At 38.0% G+C, this 21,320-nt stretch overlaps 1 protein-coding gene across 1 annotated transcript in view; it reads right to left on the reverse strand.

Moving 5' to 3' along the window:
• Nucleotides 1–21,320, reverse strand: part of IL1RAPL2 (interleukin 1 receptor accessory protein like 2) — a 660,683-nt gene that overhangs the window by 28,454 nt on the left and 610,909 nt on the right. The window lies entirely within an intron of this gene.

Raw genomic sequence — 21,320 nt, forward strand, 5'->3', positions numbered from 1 at the left:
AAGGGGGCCTTGAATGTGGTTGCCTTATGAGAAGTAAACTGAACATTTTTAGTGGCCTTCTATCTCCATACAATAGTGATAAGCCTACTCTCTGCTTTTCTCCTGGCTTTTGTCCAATGCAGTAATGTGCTCTGAGCCCTAATCCCCCAACAATGTTAACACGCCCATGACCCTGATCTCTCCAGACACTGCTCCCCATCTGTCCCTCTGCTTTCTGCCCTGACAGGAGAAGCCCTCTGTAACATTTTCTCCTAGACTTGCTTTTTTTCAAAGCTGCAAAGGACCTTGTATGGCCAGGAACAGATGTTCTTTGCAGAGGGGCTGAATTGCTAGGGTTATTTCCTGAAGAGTGCGTCTCCTGTTTCTTTGGAGAGTTATATTCTCAACAACGACCAGCTACCTTCTGGGTGAGATAAAAGTGGGCACCCTGTCAACTTTTCTCTTCTTTCTCTTGCCTTTGGCCAAAGAAGGAGCGAATCATGAGTCTACATGGTGACAACCCTGCAGTTTAGTTCTGGAGTAGGTTCTTAAATACATGTATGTTTCAATCATGAAATATTTTAGATGGAAAATTGGAGACGCAGAAGTAATTCTCGCCTTCTTTTTGGACACCTGGTTATAAATGCAGGGAATATCTCTATGACTTACTGGCACTCAGCATAAAATTGGAAACATGACTGCTCAGACAAAACTGGGCTCTAAGTACAGGACTCCCAATTACAAGCTCATGCTTTGTCTTTAGAAAATCATTAACTCAATGGTGCCTTAATTTAACTCATCTTGAAACTGGTAAAATAACTACCATACATACTTTAACTTTGTTGTAAGGGTAAAATGGGTTAAAGTGATTTGAAAAGTAAATAGCACTATGCACATGCAAAGGTATGTTACTAAACACAAACATTTCATTATCTGAAGGTAGATTGTATTTTAGCTACTCCAAAAATATTTGTATTTACATTTACTGACATTTAAGATTGGCTTGACTTAACCTCTTCTTCTTCTCATTTGAGAGCAGGAAGGGCTTAAAGTTGGGTTGGTGGAATGCAATTTCTAAAATCTGAGTCTCTCATACTAAAATCTCAAGTCCTTTCCATTTATGTACCATCGTAGAACCAGACGAGTATAAGAATTTTCTTAACTGCATATGGGAGAACACATCTTATGGTTAGTTTTTCTATAAATTGTTTTTATTTTTCCTGACTGAAGTTGTAGTTTCTCTTTTTCTCTTCTCTCCCAACATGTACCTAACCAAGACAAAATTGGACATTTAGTACTTTCATGGTTTATATTGACTTTTGTTCTCTGTTTTTCTCCCTGATGTTGGTAAATAACACCACACTCAATTATTTTAGCTCTGTGTAACCTGCTGTGGAAGAACCCCCTGTAGTTCCAGAAGCTGCGTAGGTACCACAACTTCAGTTTAATTTGAAGCTTCACATGGAGGGCAGCCATAGCCTCTGCCAGGCACAGGGTGGAAAGCTGATCCTGTTCTTCCCGACCAAGCCTTTCCTTCTTCTAATGCAGTTTCCAAAAACAGCTCTTCACAGGCTGCAGAAAGAATCTGGAGAGAGGATTTGAAAAATGATCCTTGGTTCATCTATTAATATATATGAGCTGTCTTAATTATCAGCTCCTGAAAAACCTAGGTGACTTGTGTTTTCTGGAATTAAAGATCAAAATGGTGTTTATGACTACAAATCACTCAATGGAGCAGTCATAATTTTCTAGCAAATATATTATTTTTAATTTTAATTTTAGGTTCAGGGTACATGTGCAGGTTTGTTTTATAAATTGCCTGTCACAGGGGTTTGGTGTACAGATTATTTTATTACACTAGGTAATAAGCATAGTACCCTCCTGCTACCCTCCAAGACTTTCAGGTAGGCCCTGGTGTCTGTTGTTTCCTTCTTTGTCTTCAAATGTACTCAACATTTAGCTCCCACTTATAAGTGAGAACATGTGGTATTTGGTTTTCTGTTCCTGTGTTAGTTCACTTAGGATAATGGCTTCCAGCTCCATTCATGTTGTTTCAAAGAACATTATCTCATTCTTTTTTATCGCTGTGTACTATTCCATGGTGTATGTGTATCACATTTTCTTTATCCAGTCTACTACTGATGGGCATTTAAGTTGATTCCATGTCTTTGCTCTTGTGATTATTGCTGTGGTGAACATACCCATGCATGCATCTTTATGGTAGAACAATTTATATTCCCTTGGGTATATACCCAATAATGAGATTGCCGAGTTGAATGATAATTCTCTTTTTTTTTTTTTTTTTTTTTTTTTATTATACTTTAAGTTCTAGGGTACATGTGCATAACGTGCAGGTTTGTTACATATGTATACTTATGCCATGTTGGTGTGCTGCACCCATCAACTCGTCAGCACCCATCAATTCATCATTTATATCTTGTATAACTCCCCAATGCAAGCCCTCCCTCCTCCCCCCTCCCCCCTCCCCATGATAGGCCCCAGTGCATGATGTTCCCCTTCCCGAGTCCAAGTGATCTCATTGTTCAGTTCCCACCTATGAGTGAGAACATGCGGTGTTTGGTTTTCTGTTCTTGTGATAGTTTGCTAAGAATGATGGTTTCCAGCTGCATCCATGTCCCTACAAAGGACGCAAACTCATCCTTTTTTATGGCTGCATAGTATTCCATGGTGTATATGTGCCACATTTTCTTAATCCAGTCTGTCACAGATGGACATTTGGGTTGATTCCAAGTCTTTGCTATTGTGAATAGTGCCGCAATAAACATACGTGTACATGTGTCTTTGTAGTAGAATAATTTATAATCCTTTGGGTATATACCCAGTAGTGGGATGGCTGGGTCATATGGTACATCTAGTTCTAGATCCTTGAGGAATTGCCATACTGTTTTCCATAATGGTTGAACTAGTTTACAATCCCACCAACAGTGTAAAAGTGTTCCTATTTCTCCACATCCTCTCCAACACCTGTTGTTTCCTGACTTCTTAATGATTGCCATTCTAACTGGTGTGAGATGGTATCTCATTGTGGTTTTGATTTGCATTTCTCTGATGGCGAGTGATGATGAGCATTTTTTCATGTGTCTGTTGGCTGTATGAATATCTTCTGTTGAGAAATGTCTGTTCATATCCTTTCCCCACTTTTTGATGGGGTTGTTTGTTTTTTTCTCGTATATTTGTTTGAGTTCTTTGTAGATTCTGGATATTAGCCCTTTGTCAGATGAGTAGGTTGCAAAAATTTTCTCTCATTCTGTAGGTTGCCTGTTCACTCTGATGGTAGTTTCTTTTGCTGTGCAAAAGCTCTTTAGTTTAATGAGATCCCATTTGTCAATTTTTGCTTTTGCTGCCGTTGCTTTTGGTGTTTTAGACATGAAGTCCTTGCCCATGCCTATGTCCTGAATGGTACTACCTAGATTTTCTTCTAGGGTTTTTATGGTATTAGGTCTAACATTTAAGTCTCTAATCCATCTTGAATTAATCTTCGTATAAGGGGTAAGGAAAGGATCCAGTTTCAGCTTTCTACTTATGGCTAGCCAATTTTCCCAGCACCATTTATTAAATAGGGAATCCTTTCCCCATTTCTTGTTTCTCTCAGGTTTGTCAAAGATCAGATGGCTGTAGATGTGTGGTATTATTTCTGAGGACTCTGTTCTGTTCCATTGATCTATATCTCTGTTTTGGTACCAGTACCATGCTGTTTTGGTTACTGTAGCCTTGTAGTATAGTTTGAAGTCAGGTAGCGTGACGCCTCCAGCTTTGTCCTTTTGACTTAGGATTGTCTTGGCAATGCGGGCCCTTTTTTGGTTCCATATGAACTTTAAAGCAGTTTTTTCCAATTCTGTGAAGAAACTCATTGGTAGCTTGATGGGGATGGCATTGAATCTATAAATAACCTTGGGGAGTATGGCCATTTTCACGATATTGATTCTTCCTATCCATGAGCATGGTATGTTCTTCCATTTGTTTGTGTCCTCTTTTATTTCGCTGAGCAGTGGTTTGTAGTTCTCCTTAAAGAGGTCCTTTACATCCCTTGTAAGCTGGATTCCTAGGTATTTTATTCTCTTTGAAGCAATTGTGAATGGAAGTTCATTCCTGATTTGGCTCTCTGCTTGTCTGTTACTGGTGTATAAGAATGCTTGTGATTTTTGCACATTAATTTTGTATCCTGAGACTTTGCTGAAGTTGCTTATCAGCTTAAGGAGATTTTGGGCTGAGACGATGGGGTTTTCTAAATATACAATCATGTCATCTGCAAACAGGGACAATTTGACTTCTTCTTTTCCTAACTGGATACCCTTGATTTCTTTCTCTTGCCTGATTGCCCTAGCCAGAACTTCCAACACTATGTTGAATAGGAGTGGTGAGAGAGGGCATCCCTGTCTTGTGCCAGTTTTCAAAGGGAATTTTTCCAGTTTTTTGCCCATTCAGTATGATATTAGCTGTGGGTTTGTCATAAATAGCTCTTATTATTTTGAGGTACGTTCCATCAATACCGAATTTATTGAGCGTTTTTAGCATGAAGGGCTGTTGAATTTTGTCAAAAGCCTTTTCTGCATCTATTGAGACAATCATGTGGTTCTTGTCTTTGGTTCTGTTTATATGCTGGATTACATTTATTGATTTGCGAATGTTGAACCAGCCTTGCATCCCAGGGATGAAGCCCACTTGATCATGGTGGATAAGCTTTTTGATGTGCTGCTGAATCCGGTTTGCCAGTATTTTATTGAGAATTTTTGCATCAATGTTCATCAGGGATATTGGTCTAAAATTCTCTTGTTTTGTTGTGTCTCTGCCAGGCTTTGGTATCAGGATGATGTTGGCCTCATAAAATGAGTTAGGGAGGATTCCCTCTTTTTCTATTGATTGGAATAGTTTCAGAAGGAATGGTACCAGCTCCTCCTTGTACCTCTGGTAGAATTCAGCTGTGAATCCATCTGGTCCTGGACCTTTTTTGGTGGGTAGGCTATTAATTGTTGCCTCAATTTCAGAGCCTACTATTGGTCTATTCAGGGATTCAACTTCTTCCTGGTTTAGCCTTGGGAGAGTGTAAGTGTCCAGGAATTTATCCATTTCTTCTAGATTTTCTAGTTGATTTGCGTAGAGGCGTTTATAGAATTCTCTGATGGTAGTTTGTATTTCTGTGGGGTCAGTGGTGATATCCCCTTTATCATTTTTTATTGCATCTATTTGATTCCTCTCTCTTTTCTTCTTTATTAGCCTTGCTAGCGGTCTGTCAATTTTGTTGATCTTTTCAAAAAACCAACTCCTGGATTCATTGATTTTTTGGAGGGTTTTTTCTGTCTCTATCTCCTTCAGTTCGGCTCTGATCTTAGTTATTTCTTGCCTTCTGCTAGCTTTTGAATGTGTTTGCTCTTGCCTCTCTAGTTCTTTTAATTGTGATGTTAGAGTGTCAATTTTAGATCTTTCCTGCTTTCTCTTGTGGGCATTTAGTGCTATAAATTTCCCTCTACACACTGCTTTAAATGTGTCCCAGAGATTCTGGTATGTTGTATCTTTGTTCTCATTGGTTTCAAAGAACATCTTTATTTCCGCTTTCATTTCGTTATGTACCCAGTAGTCATTCAGGAGCAGGTTGTTCAGTTTCCATGTAGTTGAGCGGTTTTGATTGAGTTTCTTCGTCCTGAGTTCTAGTTTGATTGCACTGTGGTCTGAGAGACAGTTTGTTATAATTTCTGTTCTTTTACATTTGCTGAGGAGTGCTTTACTTCCAATTATGTGGTCAATTTTGGAATAAGTGCGATGTGGTGCTGAGAAGAATGTATATTCTGTTGATTTGGGGTGGAGAGTTCTATAGATGTCTATTAGGTCCGCTTGGTGCAGAGATGAGTTCAATTCCTGGATATCCTTGTTAACTTTCTGTCTCGTTGATCTGTCTAATGTTGACAGCGGAGTGTTGAAGTCTCCCATTATTATTGTATGGGAGTCTAAGTCTCTTTGTAAGTCTCTAAGGACTTGCTTTATGAATCTGGGTGCTCCTGTATTGGGTGCATATATATTTAGGAGAGTTAGCTCTTCCTGTTGAATTGATCCCTTTACCATTATGTAATGGCCTTCTTTGTCTCTTTTGATCTTTGATGGTTTAAAGTCTGTTTTATCAGAGACAAGGATTGCAACCCCTGCTTTTTTGTGTTCTCCATTTGCTTGGTAGATCTTCCTCCATCCCTTTATTTTGAGCCTATGTATGTCTCTGCATGTGAGATGGGTCTCCTGAATACAGCAGACTGATGGGTCTTGACTCTTTATCCAGTTTGCCAGTCTGTGTCTTTTAATTGGAGTATTTAGTCCATTAACATTTAAGGTTAATATTGTTATGTGTGAACTTGATCCTGCCATTATGATATTAACTGGTTATTTTGCTCGTTAGTCGATGCAGTTTCTTCCTAGCCTCGATGGTCTTTACATTTTGGCATGTTTTTGTGATGGCTGGTACCGGTTGTTCCTTTCCATGTTTAGGGCTTCCTTCAGGGTCTCTTGTAAGGCAGGCCTGGTGGTGACAAAATCTCTAAGCATTTGCTTATCTGTAAAGGATTTTATTTCTCCTTCACTTATGAAACTTAGTTTGGCTGGATATGAAATTCTGGGTTTAAAATTCTTTTCTTTAAGAACGTTGAATATTGGCCCCCACTCTCTTCTGGCTTGTAGAGTTTCTGCCGAGAGATCTGCTGTTAGTCTGATGGGCTTCCCTTTGTGGGTAACCCGACCTTTCTCTCTGGCTGCCCTTAAGATTTTTTCCTTCATTTCAACTTTGGTGAATCTGGCAATTATGTGTCTTGGAGTTGCTCTTCTGGAGGAGTATCTTTGTGGCGTTCTCTGTATTTCCTGAATTTGAATGTTGTCCTGCCCTACTAGGTTGGGGAAGTTCTCCTGGATGATATCCTGAAGAGTGTTTTCCAACTTGGTTCCATTTTCCCCCTCACTTTCAGGCACCCCAATCAGACGTAGATTTGGTCTTTTTACGTAATCCCATACTTCTTGCAGGCTTTGCTCATTTCTTTTTCTTCTTTTTTCTTTTGGTTTCTCTTCTCGCTTCATTTCATTCATTTGATCTTCAATCGCTGATACTCTTTCTTCCAGTTGATCAAGTCGGTTACTGAAGCTTGTGCATTTGTCACGTATTTCTCGTGTCATGGTTTTCATCTCTGTCATTTCGTTTATGATCTTCTCTGCATTAATTAGTCTAGCTGTCAATTCTTCCACTCTTTTTTCAAGATTTTTAGTTTCTTTGCGCTGGGTACGTAATTCCTCCTTTAGCTCTGATAAGTTTGATGGACTGAAGCCTTCTTCTCTCCTCTCGTCCAAGTCATTCTCTGACCAGCTTTGATCCGTTGCTGGCGATGGGCTGCGCTCCTTCGCAGGGGGAGATGCGCTCTTATTTTTTGAATTTCCAGCTTTTCTGCCCTGCTTCTTCCCCATCTTTGTGGTTTTATCTGTCTCTGGTCTTTGATGGTGGTGACGTACTGATGGGGTTTTGGTATAGGTGTCCTTCCTGTTTGATAGTTTTCCTTCTGACAGTCAGAAGGACTGTCTGTTGGTCTGTTGGAGATTGCTTGAGGTCCACTTCAGACCCTGTTTGCCTGGGTATCAGCAGCAGAGGTTGCAGAAGATAGAATATTGCTGAACAGCGAGTGTACCTGTCTGATTCTTCCTTTGGAAGTTTCTTCTCAGGGGTGTACGCCACCCTGTGAGGTGTGGGGTGTCAGACTGCCCCTAGTGGGGGATTTCTCCCAGCTAGGCTACTCAGGGGTCAGAGACACACCTGAGCAGGCAGTCTGTCCGTTCTCAGATCTCAACCTCCGCGTTGGGAGATCCACGGCTCTCCCCAAAGCTGTCAGACAGAGTCGTTCGCGTCTGCACCGGCTCCCGCTACTTCCCCTGTTGGTCTTCAGCTGTGCGCTGTCCCCAGAGGTGGAGACTACAGAGACAGGCAGGCTTCCTTGAGCTGCTGTGAGCTCCACCCAGTTCGAGCTTCCCAGCGGCTTTGTTTACCTAGTTAAGCCTCAGCAATGGCGGGCACCCCTCCCCCAGCCTCGCTGCTGCCTTGCGGATAGATCGCGGCAGACTGCTGTGTTAGCAGTGAGGGAGGCTTCGTGGGCGTGGGACCCTCCCTGCCAGGTGTGGGATATATTCTCCTGGTGTGCCTGTATGCTTACAGCGCAGTATTGGGGTGGGAGTTACCCGATTTTCCAGGTGTTGTGTGTCTCAGTTCCCCTGGCTAGGAAAACGGATCCCCTTCCCCCTTGCGCTTCCAGGTGAGGCGATGCCTCGCCCTGCTTCAGCTCTCGCTGGTCAGGCTGCAGCAGCTGACCAGCACCGATTGTCCGGCACTCCCTAGTGAGATGACCCCAGTACCTCAGTTGAAAATGCAGAAATCACCGGTCTTCTGTGTCGCTCGCGCTGGGAGTTGGAGACTGGAGCTGTTCCTATTCGGCCATCTTGCTCGGTATCTGATAATTCTCTTTTAAGTTGTTTGAGAAATCGCCAAACTGCTTTCCACAATGACTGAACTAATTTACATTCCCACCAGCAGTGTAGAAGCACTCTCCTTTCTCTGCGACCTCACCAACATCTGCTATTTTTTGACTTTTTAATAGTGGCCATTCTGACTGGTGTGAGATAGTATCTTGTTGTGGTTTTGATGATCATTTCTCTAATGATTAGTGATGTTGAGCATTTTAACATATGTTTGTTTGGCTGCATGTATGTCTTCTTTTGAAAAGTGTTCATGTTCTTTGCCCACTTTTTTATGGAGTTTTTTTTTAAATTTTTTTTTAAGTTCCTTATGGATTCTGGATATTAGTCTTTTGTCAGGTACATAGTTTGCAAATATTTTCTCCCATTCTGTATGTTGTCTGTTTACTCTGTTGATAGTTTTTATTTTTATTTATTTATTTTTTGCTGTGCAGAAGCTCCTTTGTTGAATTAGTCCAATTTTTCGAATTTTGTTTTTGTTGCAATTGCTTTTGGCATCTTTGTCATGAAATACTTGCCAGATTCTATGTCCATAATGGTATTTCCTAGGTTATCTTTCAGGATTTTTATAGTTTTTGGTTTTACACTTAAGTATTTAATTCATCTTGAGTTGATCTTTGTATATGGTATAAGGAGTCCAGTTTCAATCTTCTGTGTATGGCTACCCAGTAATCCCAGCACCACTTATTTAATAGGGAGTCCTTTCCTCATTGCTTGTTTTTGTCAACTTTGTCAAAGATCAGATGGTTGTTGATTGGTGGCATTGCTTATGTTCCATTGATCTATGTGTCTGTTTTCGTACCAGTACCATGCTATTTTGGCTACTATATTCTTGTAGTATAGTTTGAAGTCAGGTAATGTGATGTCTCAGGCTTTGTCCTTTTTGCTTAGGATTGCCTTGGCTATTCGGGCTCTTTTTTGATTCCATATATATTTTTAAATAGTTTTTTTCTAATTCTGTGAAGAATATAACAATCCATCAATGATTCTTTTCCAATCTTTAATAAGTGCCTGGCTCTGGGCTGTATATTTGGCATACAAGAAATAGGAACATTAAAAGATGTGGTCCCTTCTTCCATTAAACTTTAAAATTTAAATGAGGAGACACAATGTACACAGTTGCAGAAAATTATAGAAAGAATAAGGCAAAGCAGGGTGGTACACTCATGCTTATGACAGTATGTCATAGAATGGAGAGACTACTGTTGACTAAGTTATCTAAAAAATGCCTAAGAAAATTCTTGCTAAATGAAAAGAAGGGAGGGTTTTCCAGAATAGAAGACAAGAGTAGGTTTTTTGCAGAATGTGTGAAAGAGAGGTATTAAAGAGACTGGTTTCAGAGTAGAGGTTATAAGTGAGGGAATCCTGGGATATATTTCAAATGACCTTAGAAGTATCTCATTCCAAGTATTGATATTATATGGGAGGGTAAGAACCACATGCATTTTAAATTGATTATTGAAACATAATAGATGTACAAAAAAACTCACCTATTTAATGTATACAATTTGATGAGTTTGTATATATGCATGCATCCATGGCAGGTGAGGGAGGGGTAGTAACTAGAGGGGTCTAAATATTAACATTAAAGGCAAGTTATAGCAGCAGTGAACACTGGTACAATAAAAAGTAACCAGTTCAGGTGATAGACATCACTATGTTCCAAAATTTTATTTAGATTTGTACTATTATTACAAATTAATACTACAAAGAGTTTGGAAATTGTCCCTCTCATTCTCACAAAAAGAAAAAAGGTGAACAAACTGAAAATTATCAACTTTTCTTAAATCCCTCAGGTAACAAGTCACAGGGCAAACTTCTGCCCCAGAAAGTTGAGAGAAAGGCAAATACAGAGAATCACAGTATACTGGAATGAGATCCCCAGGAGCAAGGCCAGTACCAGCACAAACATTTAAAATGTAATAGATAAATTCCTGGAGACCCACCATGAACTATCTTGAGAGTTAAAAACAGCATGAGACCTATATTTAGGGGGACCCCACAATTTTGTGAGTTTTGCCTACATAAGCGCCACTAAGTTCTTACTGTGAAGATTGGAAAAAAGGTTCCCTTATGCTTCTGGCAGGGGGAAAGGGAAAATTGACCATTTTAAAATGAGCCCAGAGCACTTTGTTCTCCTTTTAAAAGTGCTTGTTGATTGAGTGTAGTGGTTCATGCCTATAATTCTAGGCCTTAGGAGGCCAAGGCTAGAGGATAACTTGAGCCCAGGAGTTCAAGACCAGCCTGGGAAACATAGCAAGACCCCATATCTACAAATAATAATTTTTAAACATAATTTTTAAACATTAGCTTGATGGTGTGCACCTGTATTCCCAGTGAGGCTGAGGTGGGAGAATCACTTGAACCTTGGAGTTAGAATTTGCAGTGAGCTATGACTGTACTACTGTACACCAGCCTGGGTGACAGAGCAAGATCCTGTTTCTTTTCTTTTCTGAGATGGAGTCTTGCTCTGTCGACCAGGCTGGAGTGCAGTGGCGCGATCTCAGCTCACTGACAGCTCCGCCTCCCGAGTTCACGCCATTCTCCTGCCTCAGCCTCCCCAGTAGGTGGGACTACAGGCTCCCGCCACCACGGCCGGCTAACTTTTTGTATTTTTAGTAGAGACGGGATTTCACCATGTTAGCTAGGATGGTCTCAATCTCCTGACCTCGTGATCCGCCCGCCTCAGCCTCCCAAAGTGCTGGGATTGCAGGTGTGAGCCACCGCGCCCGGCCCTTTTCTTTTTCTTTTTCTTTTCAAAGGCTTGCTGTCAAGGGAAACCACTTTATCGTGACCTAAACTACTTCAGTTTTACCAAAGCCTAGCCCACCTGGGAGAAGGGAAATGACTACTCTAGTCTTCCTCTCACCTAAAGGGATGAGGGAATCTAAGAAATATTCATGAAGGTAATATACCAGGGGCACAAGGTCACTAAAGGATGCGACATCATAGAATTTTGAAATATGTACCACAACATCAATCCGGCTCCTGTATAATAATAAGGGATTTTATTTGGGGGGGAAAAAAAAACCTGCAAAGCTCAGACCCTATTTAAGAAGTAATCTCGAGGAAGAATCAAACAGTGGAGACAAGAACAAAAACACTAGAGGCAATTTCAGCCTCTGACACCTATAGCTATACCAAAGAGTAAACACAGTCTAACTTTTAGTCAGATAAACATGAAATCTCACATTAAAGGCCTATTTACTTCAGTTACTTTTACCCAATACACCATATCTGGCTTTCAACAAAAAAGTCACAAGGCATATTAAAAAGCAAAGCAAAACAAAACAAAGCAAAAAATCCCCACAGTTTGAAGACATAAAGCAAACATTCAGAACCAAACTCAGATATGGCAGAGATTTTGAAATTACCAAACTGGAAAGGTAAGATAACTATGATTAATATGTTAAGGGCTCCAATGAAAAAAGTGGACAACGTATATCAACAAATTAGTAAGGTAACCAGAGATGGAAACTCTAAGAAAAAATCAAAAGGAAACTCTAGAAATCAAAATATGTTGACAGTCAAAGAAAGAATCAATGCCTTTGAAGATATGTCAATAGAAACCTCCTAAACTGAAATTCAAAGAGAATAAAGGACAAAAAAATGTAAAAAATGCCCAATAATTTAGGAACAATTACAAAAGAAGTAATATGCATATAATAAATACCAGAAAGAGAAGAAAGGAACAGTAGAAATATTTAGTTAATAATCTTGGAAAATTTTCTAAAATTAATAACAGACACCAAACCACAAATCAAGGAAGCTCAAAGAACACAAAGAAGAATAAATACCAAAAAAACTACACCTAGGCATATCATTTTCTAACTGCATAAAATTAAAGACAAAGAAAATCTTGAAAGAAGCCAGAGGGGTAAAAAGAAATACCCATCACAACTATAGATAAACAAGAATAGGAAATTCATCAGACTTCTCTGTGAAAATCATGCAAGCAAGAAGAGAGTGAAATATTTAAAGTGTTGAAATAAAACAATTACAAACCTAGAATGCGATATTCAGTTAAATTTTCCTTCAAAGGTGATGGATAAATAAAGACTTTCTCAGACAAACTAAAACAGGGAATTTGTCACCAGTCAACCTGTGTTGGAAAAACTGTTAAAAGATTTTCAGAGAAAATGAAAGTGAAATATATCAGAAATTTGGATCCACATAAAGAATAGTGTTAGAGCAGGGATAAATCAAAATAAAATAAAATATTTTATTATTCTTATTCCTTGTCTAACAGGCAACAGTTTGTTCAAAATAATAGCAATAATGTATTTGGTGATTATAGCTTATAAATAGGCAAATTAATGACAGAAATGTTACAAAATGGTGGAATTGGAAATACTCCGTTATCATGCACCAGCACTACTTGCGACGTGGTAGAGTGTTATTTGGAAATGGACTTAGTTAGAAATGTATTTTGCAAACTGTAGAGATAAAATTAAAAATTTTTAAATATAATTGATATACTGTTTGAGTTCATTCTCACATTGTTATGAAGAAATATCGGAGACTGGGTAATTAATAAGAAAAGAAGTTTGATTGGCTCACAGTTCCACAGGGTGTACAGAAGCATCTGCTTCTGGGGAGCCTTCAGGCAGCTTTTACTAACAGGGAATGGCAAATGCAGAGTAAGGCATCTTCACATACCAAGAGTAGGAGGAAGAGAGGGGTGGGGAGGTATACACTACACACTTTAAACAACCAGATCTCACAATAACTCACTATCACGAGAGCAGCACCAAGGGGATGGTGCTAAGCCATTCATGAAGGACCACTCCCATGATCCAATCACCTCCCACCAGCCTCACCTCCAACACTGGGGACTAAAATTCCACATGAGATTTGGTGAGTACACAGAATCAAACCATATAACATGCTAAGAGAGAAGAAAAAATAGAATAATATAAAATGCTCAATTAAAACAAGAGAAGGCAGAAAAAGCATGGAAAACAAAAAAGGAAACAATAAGAGCAATGAACAAAAAAACTGTTACAGTAGATGTTTAACCAGCTATATCAATAATCACTTTATTTTCTATTAATACATAATATTTTTAATTTATGGTGTACATTTAATATTTTGGTACATATACAGAATGTGTAATAATCAACTGAGGGTGTTTAGGATATCCATCACCTTGAGCATTTATGATTTCAATGTGTTGAGAATATTTCAAGTCCTCACTTTCAGCTATTTTGAAATATATAATTCATTGTTGTTAACTATAGTCACCATTCCCTACTATTGAACATCAGAACTTATTCCTTCTATCTAACTATATATTTGTTTCCATTAACCAACCTCTCTTCCTCACCCCAGCCGCACACTGACATCCTTCCCAGGTTCTGGTAATCATCATTCTACTCTCTACCTTCATGAAATCATTTTTTTTTTTAACCTCCTACATATGAGTGAGTACAGGGCTTATTTCACTTAACATAATGACCTCGAGTTCCATCCATGTTGCTGCAAATTACATAATTTCATTCTTTTTACAGCAGAATAGGATTCCACTGTGCAAATATACTACATTTTCTTTATCCATTCGCCGACTGATGGACACTTAGGTTGATTCCATATTAATGCTATTGTCAATAGTGCTTCAATAAACATGGGGGTTCAGGTATGCCTTTGAGATGCTAATTTCATTTTCTTTCTTTTTTTTTTTTTTTTTTTGAGACGGAGTCTCGCTCTGTCGCCCGGGCTGGAGTGCAGTGGCTGGATCTCAGCTCACTGCAAGCTCCGCCTCCCGGGTTTACGCCATTCTCCTGCCTCAGCCTCCCAAGTAGCTGGGACTACAGGCGCCAGCCACCTCGCCCGGCTACCTTTTTTCGTATTTTTTAGTAGAGACAGGGTTTCACCGTGTTAGCCAGGATGGTCTCGAACTCCTGACCTCGTGATCCGCCCGTCTCGGCCTCCCAAAGTGCTGGGATTACAGGCTTGAGCCACCGCGCCCGGCCCATTTTCTTTAGATAAATACCTGGTAGTGGGATTGCTGGGTCATATGGTACTTCTCTCTTTTTTTTTTTTTTTTTTTTTTTTTTTTTGGAAAAAGAAACTTTTTATACTGTTTTCTTTGTTGGGAAACATTACTGATTCAATCTCATTACTTGTTATCGGTCTGTTCAGGATCTCTTTTCTTTTTATTCAATCTTGGCAGGTTATATTTATCCATGAGTTTAACCATTTCCCCTAAGTTTTCGAGTTTGTTAGTGCATAGTTGTTCATAGTCGTTTCTGATAATCTTTTCTATTTCTCTGGTATCAGTTGTAGTGTCTCCTTTTTCATTTCTAATTTTGTTTATTTGGGTACTCTCTCTTTTATTCTTGGTTAGTCTAGCTAGTGGTTTATCAAATTTGTTTATTTTTTTCAAAATAACTTTTCATTTTGTTGAACCTTTGTAGTTTTTTAGTGTCTATTTTGTTTAGTTCTGCTCTGATCTCTATTCTTTCTTTCTACTAATTTGGGGTTTGGCTTGTTCTTGCTTTTCCAATTCCTTGAGGTGCATTGTTAGGTGGTTTGTTTCAAATCTTTCTACTTTTTGATGTAAGCATAAACTTTTAACTGTATTTACTACAAATTTATACCTATAAACAAGTAATGCTTTTGTTGTATTCCATAGGTTTTGGTATGTTTTGTTTCAATTTTCATTTGTATCTAGACATTTTTTATTTATTTCTTAATTTCTTTATTGACTCAGTCATTGTGCAGGAGCATGTTGATTAATTTCCATGTAACCCACAGGTTTCAAAGCTCCTCTTGTTATTAATTTCTAGTTTTAGTCCATTATGGTCTGAGAAGATACTTGATATGATTTCAATTTTAAGAAATTTGTTGAGACTTGTTTTGTGTCCTAACATACAGTCTGTTCTTGAGAATGTTGCATGTGCTGATGAGAAGAATGTATATTCTGCAGCTGCTGGATGAAACATTCTGCAATTGTCTATTAGATCCAATAGGTCTACGGTGCAGTTTAAATCTAATGTTTCTTTGCTGTTTTCTGTCAGATAATTTATTTATTTCTGAGAGTGGAGTGTTGAAGTCCCCAAATATTATTGTATTGATGTCTATCTCTCCTTTTAGATCTAAAAATATTTGCTTTATATACCTGGGTGCTCCTGTGTTAGGTGTACAAATGTTTGCCATTGCTATAGCCCTTGCCAAATTGATCACTTTATCATTATATAATGAACTTCTTTGTCTCTTTCTCCTGTTTTTGACTTAAAGTCTGTTTTATCTGATATATGTATAGCTACTTTTGCTTACCGTTCATTTCCTTTTCCATGGAATATTTTTTCCATCCCTTTACTTTTAGTCTATATGTGTCTCTACAGGTGAAATGAGTTTCTTTTAGGCAGAATATATTTAGGTTACTTTTAACATTCATTCAGCCAATCTATATATTTTAAGTGGGAGATTTAATTTGTTTACATTCAAGGTTATTATTAATATGTAAGGATTTATTCCTGTCATCTTGTAATTACTTTCTGATTATTTTGTATTTCCTTCCTTCCTTCCTTCCTTCCTTCCTTCCTTCCTTCCTTCCTTCCTTCCTTCCTTCCTTCCTTCCTTCCTTCCTTCATCTATATTGTGGTTTCGTGGTTTTCTGTTTTCTTTACTGGTAATATTTGTGTTCTTTCTCTTCCTCATTTGTGTGTTTGGTGATAAAATATTAGACACAACAACAAAAATGTAGTCCATGAAAGAAACGATTGATAAGTTGGACTTTATTAAAATTATAAACATCTGTTTTGTGAAAAACAGTTAAAAGAATAAATAGATAAGCCATAAAATGGGAGAAAATATATGCAAAACATATACCAATTAAGAAAATTCTATATGGAATTCGCAAAAACCTCTTAAAACTCAACCATAAAAAAACTAACAACCCAATTTAAAAATGGTCAAAAGTTCTCAACAGACACCTAATCAAAGAAGATACACAGATAACAAATAAGCATCTGAATATATGCTCAATGTCGTATGTCATTAGGGAATTTTAAATTTAGACAATGACATATACTACACACCTATTAGAATGACTGAAACCCGATATTACTGACAACATCAAATTTTGGCAAGGATATGAAGCAATAGAAATTCTCATCCATTGCTGGTGGGAATGCAAAATGTTACAGCCACTTTGAAAGATATTTTGGCAGTTACTTAAAAAGCTAAACATTGTCTTACGATGCATTAGTCATACTTTTTATATCTATGCAAAAACTTGCACACAAGTGTTTATAGCAGCTTCATTCATAATTGCCAAAACTTGGAAATAACCAATATGTCAATCAACAGGTGAATAGGTAAACAACTGTGGTACATCCAGACAATAAAATATTATTCACTGATAAAAAGAAATTAACCATCAAGCCACAGAACTACATGGAAAAACCTTAAATGCATATACTAAGTGAAAGAAGTTAGACTGAAAAGGCTACATACTGTAGGATTCCAAACGTATGACATTTTGGAAAAGGCAAAACTATAAAGACAGTGAAAAGATCATTGGTTACCAAGAGTTTTAGAGGTGAAAGGGAGAGATGAATAGGCAGAGCTCTGGGATATCTAGGACAGTGACACTATTCTGTATGATACAGTAATGGTTGGATACATGATATTTTACACTTGTCAAAAACCATAGAACTGTATAACACAAAAACTCTACTGTAAAATATGGACTTTAATAATAATGTATAGTGTTTCATTGATTGTAATAAATGTGCCACAGTAAGTCAAGACATTAACAAAATGGGAAACTGGGAGGAGGGGCAAAGGGGCTATATGAGAGTTCTCTGTACTTTCTGCTCAACTCTTCAAAAAAATGTATCCTCTTATCTGTTAACTTCTTTGTAACCCTAAAGCTGTTGTGAAAAATAAAGCTTATTAAATAAATAAATCTCCTTTGCCTCTTCAAAAGGTGTTTTACTGGAAATACTCGTTTAGGGTGTGCTGGAGCCTTAATTTTTGTATCCTCAGCAACTAGCATGGTGCTGGTAGCATCAAGAAAACTCAATAAAGGCACATTGAATAAATGAATGCATTTTTTAAAGTAATATGTCATGAAAAGACATGTAGGAACCTTAAATGTATATTACTAAGTGAAAGAAGCCACTCTGAAAAGGCTATATACTGTGTGGTTTCAACTATATGAAATTTTGGAAAAAACAACATTTCAGAGACAGTAAAAAGATAAGGAGTTGCCAGGAGTTTTGGGAGTGGGAAAGATAAATAAAGTGGAACACAGAAGATTTTTAGGGCAGTGAAATTCATCTGTATGATACTGTAATGGTGGATACATGTCATCATACATCCGTTGAAACCCATGGATTGTACAACACTAGGAGTGAACTCTAAATGTAAACCACAGACGTTGGGTGATCAGGATGTGTCAATGTAGGTTCATAGAATACAACAAATGCACCACTGTGGTGCTGGATATTGATAGTGGGGGGAGTCTTAGGGGTAATATGGGAACTCTGTACTGTGTTCCCATATTTTACTGTGAACTTAAATCTGCTCTAAAAATTACAGTGTGTGTGTATAATGCTAGAAAGACACTATATTAATGCATTTTAGTACAATTCAATGCCATTAAACAGATGTTTTAAAAGTTATAGGTGACTGGCATTGTGGTAAGCTGGGAAGTATTAATAAACAAATACTGTCTCAAACTATTGTGCATTATTTCTCATTACTGACTTCCTCTAATAAATTTAACTAAGGCAGTGAAAGGAGAAAGTAAAAAGGTAAAGATTTTATTAGCAGGGAAATTCCAAATTACTGTCCAGTTTCTTTCAGGGGACTTGGTACATTGAATGTTTTATAAAGATGTTGAACTGCCACCAGAGAGTTTATATACTCTTCTGTGTCTGCCCATATCATCAATATCACTACTCGTACTTCTGCTGTCCTCATTATCAAAAAGTACTTATTTGTAAGCAGCAATCTGCTCTACCAGACATTGTACTAATATTTACATGTAGGTGTTGCCTGCTGTCCTAAAGATCATAAGTAAACTAAGCAATGCTGAAGGGAATGATAACATAACATTCAGATAAAAAACACAAATGCGGCCGGGCGCGGTGGCTCAAGCCTGTAATCCCAGCACTTTGGGAGGCCGAGACGGGCGGATCACGAGGTCAGGAGATCGAGACCATCCTGGCTAACACGGTGAAACCCCGTCTCTACTAAAAATACAAAAACTGGCCGGGCTAGGTGGCGGGCGCCTGTGGTCCCAGCTACTCGGGAGGCTGAGGCAGGAGAATGGCGTAAACCCGGGAGGCGGAGCTTGCAGTGAGCTGAGATCCGGCCACTGCACTCCAGTCCGGGCGACGGAGCGAGACTCCGCCTCAAAAAAAAAAAAAAAAAAAAAAAAAAAAACACAAATGCAATGAAATTTTAGTGAAATCTTGGTTAATGGAATTGTTCAGGGATGGAAATTCTGGCTAATTGAATTTTCTGTTCACCTGAAATTTAAATAGAAAGTCCTGTTGGTTTCTTAATTGAGGTAAATAATTATAAAATGTCTAAGACCAATTTCTATTCATCGTAAATGGTCCCTTGAACTATTCTGAGTCTTCTTTTGATGGCTAGGTATCTTGCAGAGTTTCTGGGTCATTATCCTGAGTATGAGTAATCATTGTCCAGGAATGACGATTGATAAAATTAAGGATGGGAGGTATGTTTTAAAAAATTAAAATGTTCAATTAAACAAGATCTCTTTCTTGGTGTTATTTGTTTCCCCCCCCCCCCCATTAAAGCATTATTAGTCGAAGTCCAGCATCATGCCCAGAGTCTGACAAAATCAGATTTATTGGCTCAATGCATTGAGGGAGGGGCATTCTAGAGGAACTATGGATTAATCCTTGATTGAAGGAAGGAAGAAAGTTTTGTAATGTTTACATTTACACTGAAAGATTCTGATGAGGTCTTAGGGAAGCAGGGGTAAATCCTAAATTGGTTGGAGTTTCTGAGGCAGGATGGGAAGAAATGGTGGTTAACTATGGACTAGGTTCTCTTATGGGGCAAGGATAGCTTAGCAGTTGGGTTTCCCTGGTAATAAATGTAAGCAGCAAAGCAGGTTTGGGGCATCACTGGTAAGAAAGCAGTAGTCACTCAAAGGAGAAGGGGGTCATTATGGCATTTTATAACTGCTGCATGACCTTGGGAGAAACAGTGTTTTCTGCTAACTTTGCAGCTGGCTTTATCTGTCTGTCCTCCAAGCCTGATTAATAGCAGGGCTGCTTATTCTCAGTCCACAACGATTTTCACTCTTTCAGTCCCAGACAGATTTTGACTTTTTATAATCTAAATGTGGAGTACAACAAAACATTCTGGACAATTGAGGATTCTTGCTAGCTTTGGTGAATTCAGTCTAGCCCCACAGGAACTCTCAATCACTAAAGGGTAGCAGCTCTTCCTCAGTCTCTAAACCTCAGTTTCTTTATCTGCAAAATAAAGCTAATACTATGTATCTCAGGTGGTTATTATAGGTATCCAATATGTTTTAAGATGTGAAATGCTTTTGCAATATGCAGTGTAATATAAAAGGATGAACTGGGATTATTATTATTATTATTATTATTATTTACTAATTATAGGTTTTTGTCTAGAGTAGCTTACAACCCAACACAACATAGTTGAGACTGAGCATCTAAAGTCTGCTCAATAAATGAAGAGAAACAACAAACATGTTTTAGGTAGACTTGTAGTATTTTATGCATAGATCAAGGCTAAGACCAACCCTGGAATCATGAATAGTAATCACCACTCCTTCAAAAACGTACCTTTAGTTAACTAGAAATTAAGTGCGGCCCTAGGTAAAACTATGCTGTTTATAATGTATACATTCATATACAGGTGTGATGAGATTTGAAATCTATTTAAATTAAAGCAAGGTGATTGGTCTGTATTTCTTCTTCCAGTGGGATGAGCTAAGAGTGGAAGAAAGGAAAATACTTTTTGAACCTCGACTTTGGGAACACCAAGGACATGTGGGGTCCTTCAAGACATTAAAAATTGTGTGAGAAGTTGCCAAAATACACCTCATCATTTTCACTAGGGCTGCCTGGGACTCCAATTATTTCCTCTGTATTTTAGGGACAAACATTCACAGCTTCATATTGCTTTTTAAAAAGCTTTTTAAAAATTGAATCATAGCTCTTGTGTCTTGTGGGTCATTACTAGGTTAGTTTTGGTCTTTAAGATAGACTCATCTTATTTTAAGAATAAAACTTTTCATGCCTATATCATATTCTCTCCTTTATTAGAGCATTTCACTCATGCAAGGAGAGGATGTTAAGGTAAAGGAATGAAACAGAAGACCAGAAAGTGGTAAAAAGCAGCAGTGAAGAAATCAAAACTAAAACAAACAAGCAAAGACCATATTCATCTCGCAGTCTTTCAGGAACTGAAGGTAAATAAAATTATTTGCATTTTAATAAGCTTTTCTGAAAACATTAAGATAAATTGAATATATTTTTCAGGCCAAGAATTAGAAAAGATTTGGTAAACTGTTTTATAGTATCGCCTGAGGAAGAAAACATTAGGTATTGATAGGGCTATTTGTAAAGTGAGATTTATAATTGAAAATGACTCTCTGTTGGGACAAAGCAATTGTCTTGAAATTCATGTAGTCCTTTTTGACAATCAGATGCAATGCGTAACCCTGTAGGCAATCTAAAATACTATTATTTCTTGTTTAATAGGACTGGTTCAATTTTTCTGACTTTTTAAATTAGATATGTAGAATACATGCCTCACTAGCAAATTCTTTAAAACAAAATTCTTAAGCCTCTTGTAAGATTGATAAGAAG

The sequence above is a fragment of the Rhinopithecus roxellana genome, chromosome 10 (genome assembly GCF_007565055.1).
Source record: "Rhinopithecus roxellana isolate Shanxi Qingling chromosome 10, ASM756505v1, whole genome shotgun sequence".
Lineage (NCBI taxonomy): Eukaryota > Metazoa > Chordata > Mammalia > Primates > Cercopithecidae > Rhinopithecus > Rhinopithecus roxellana.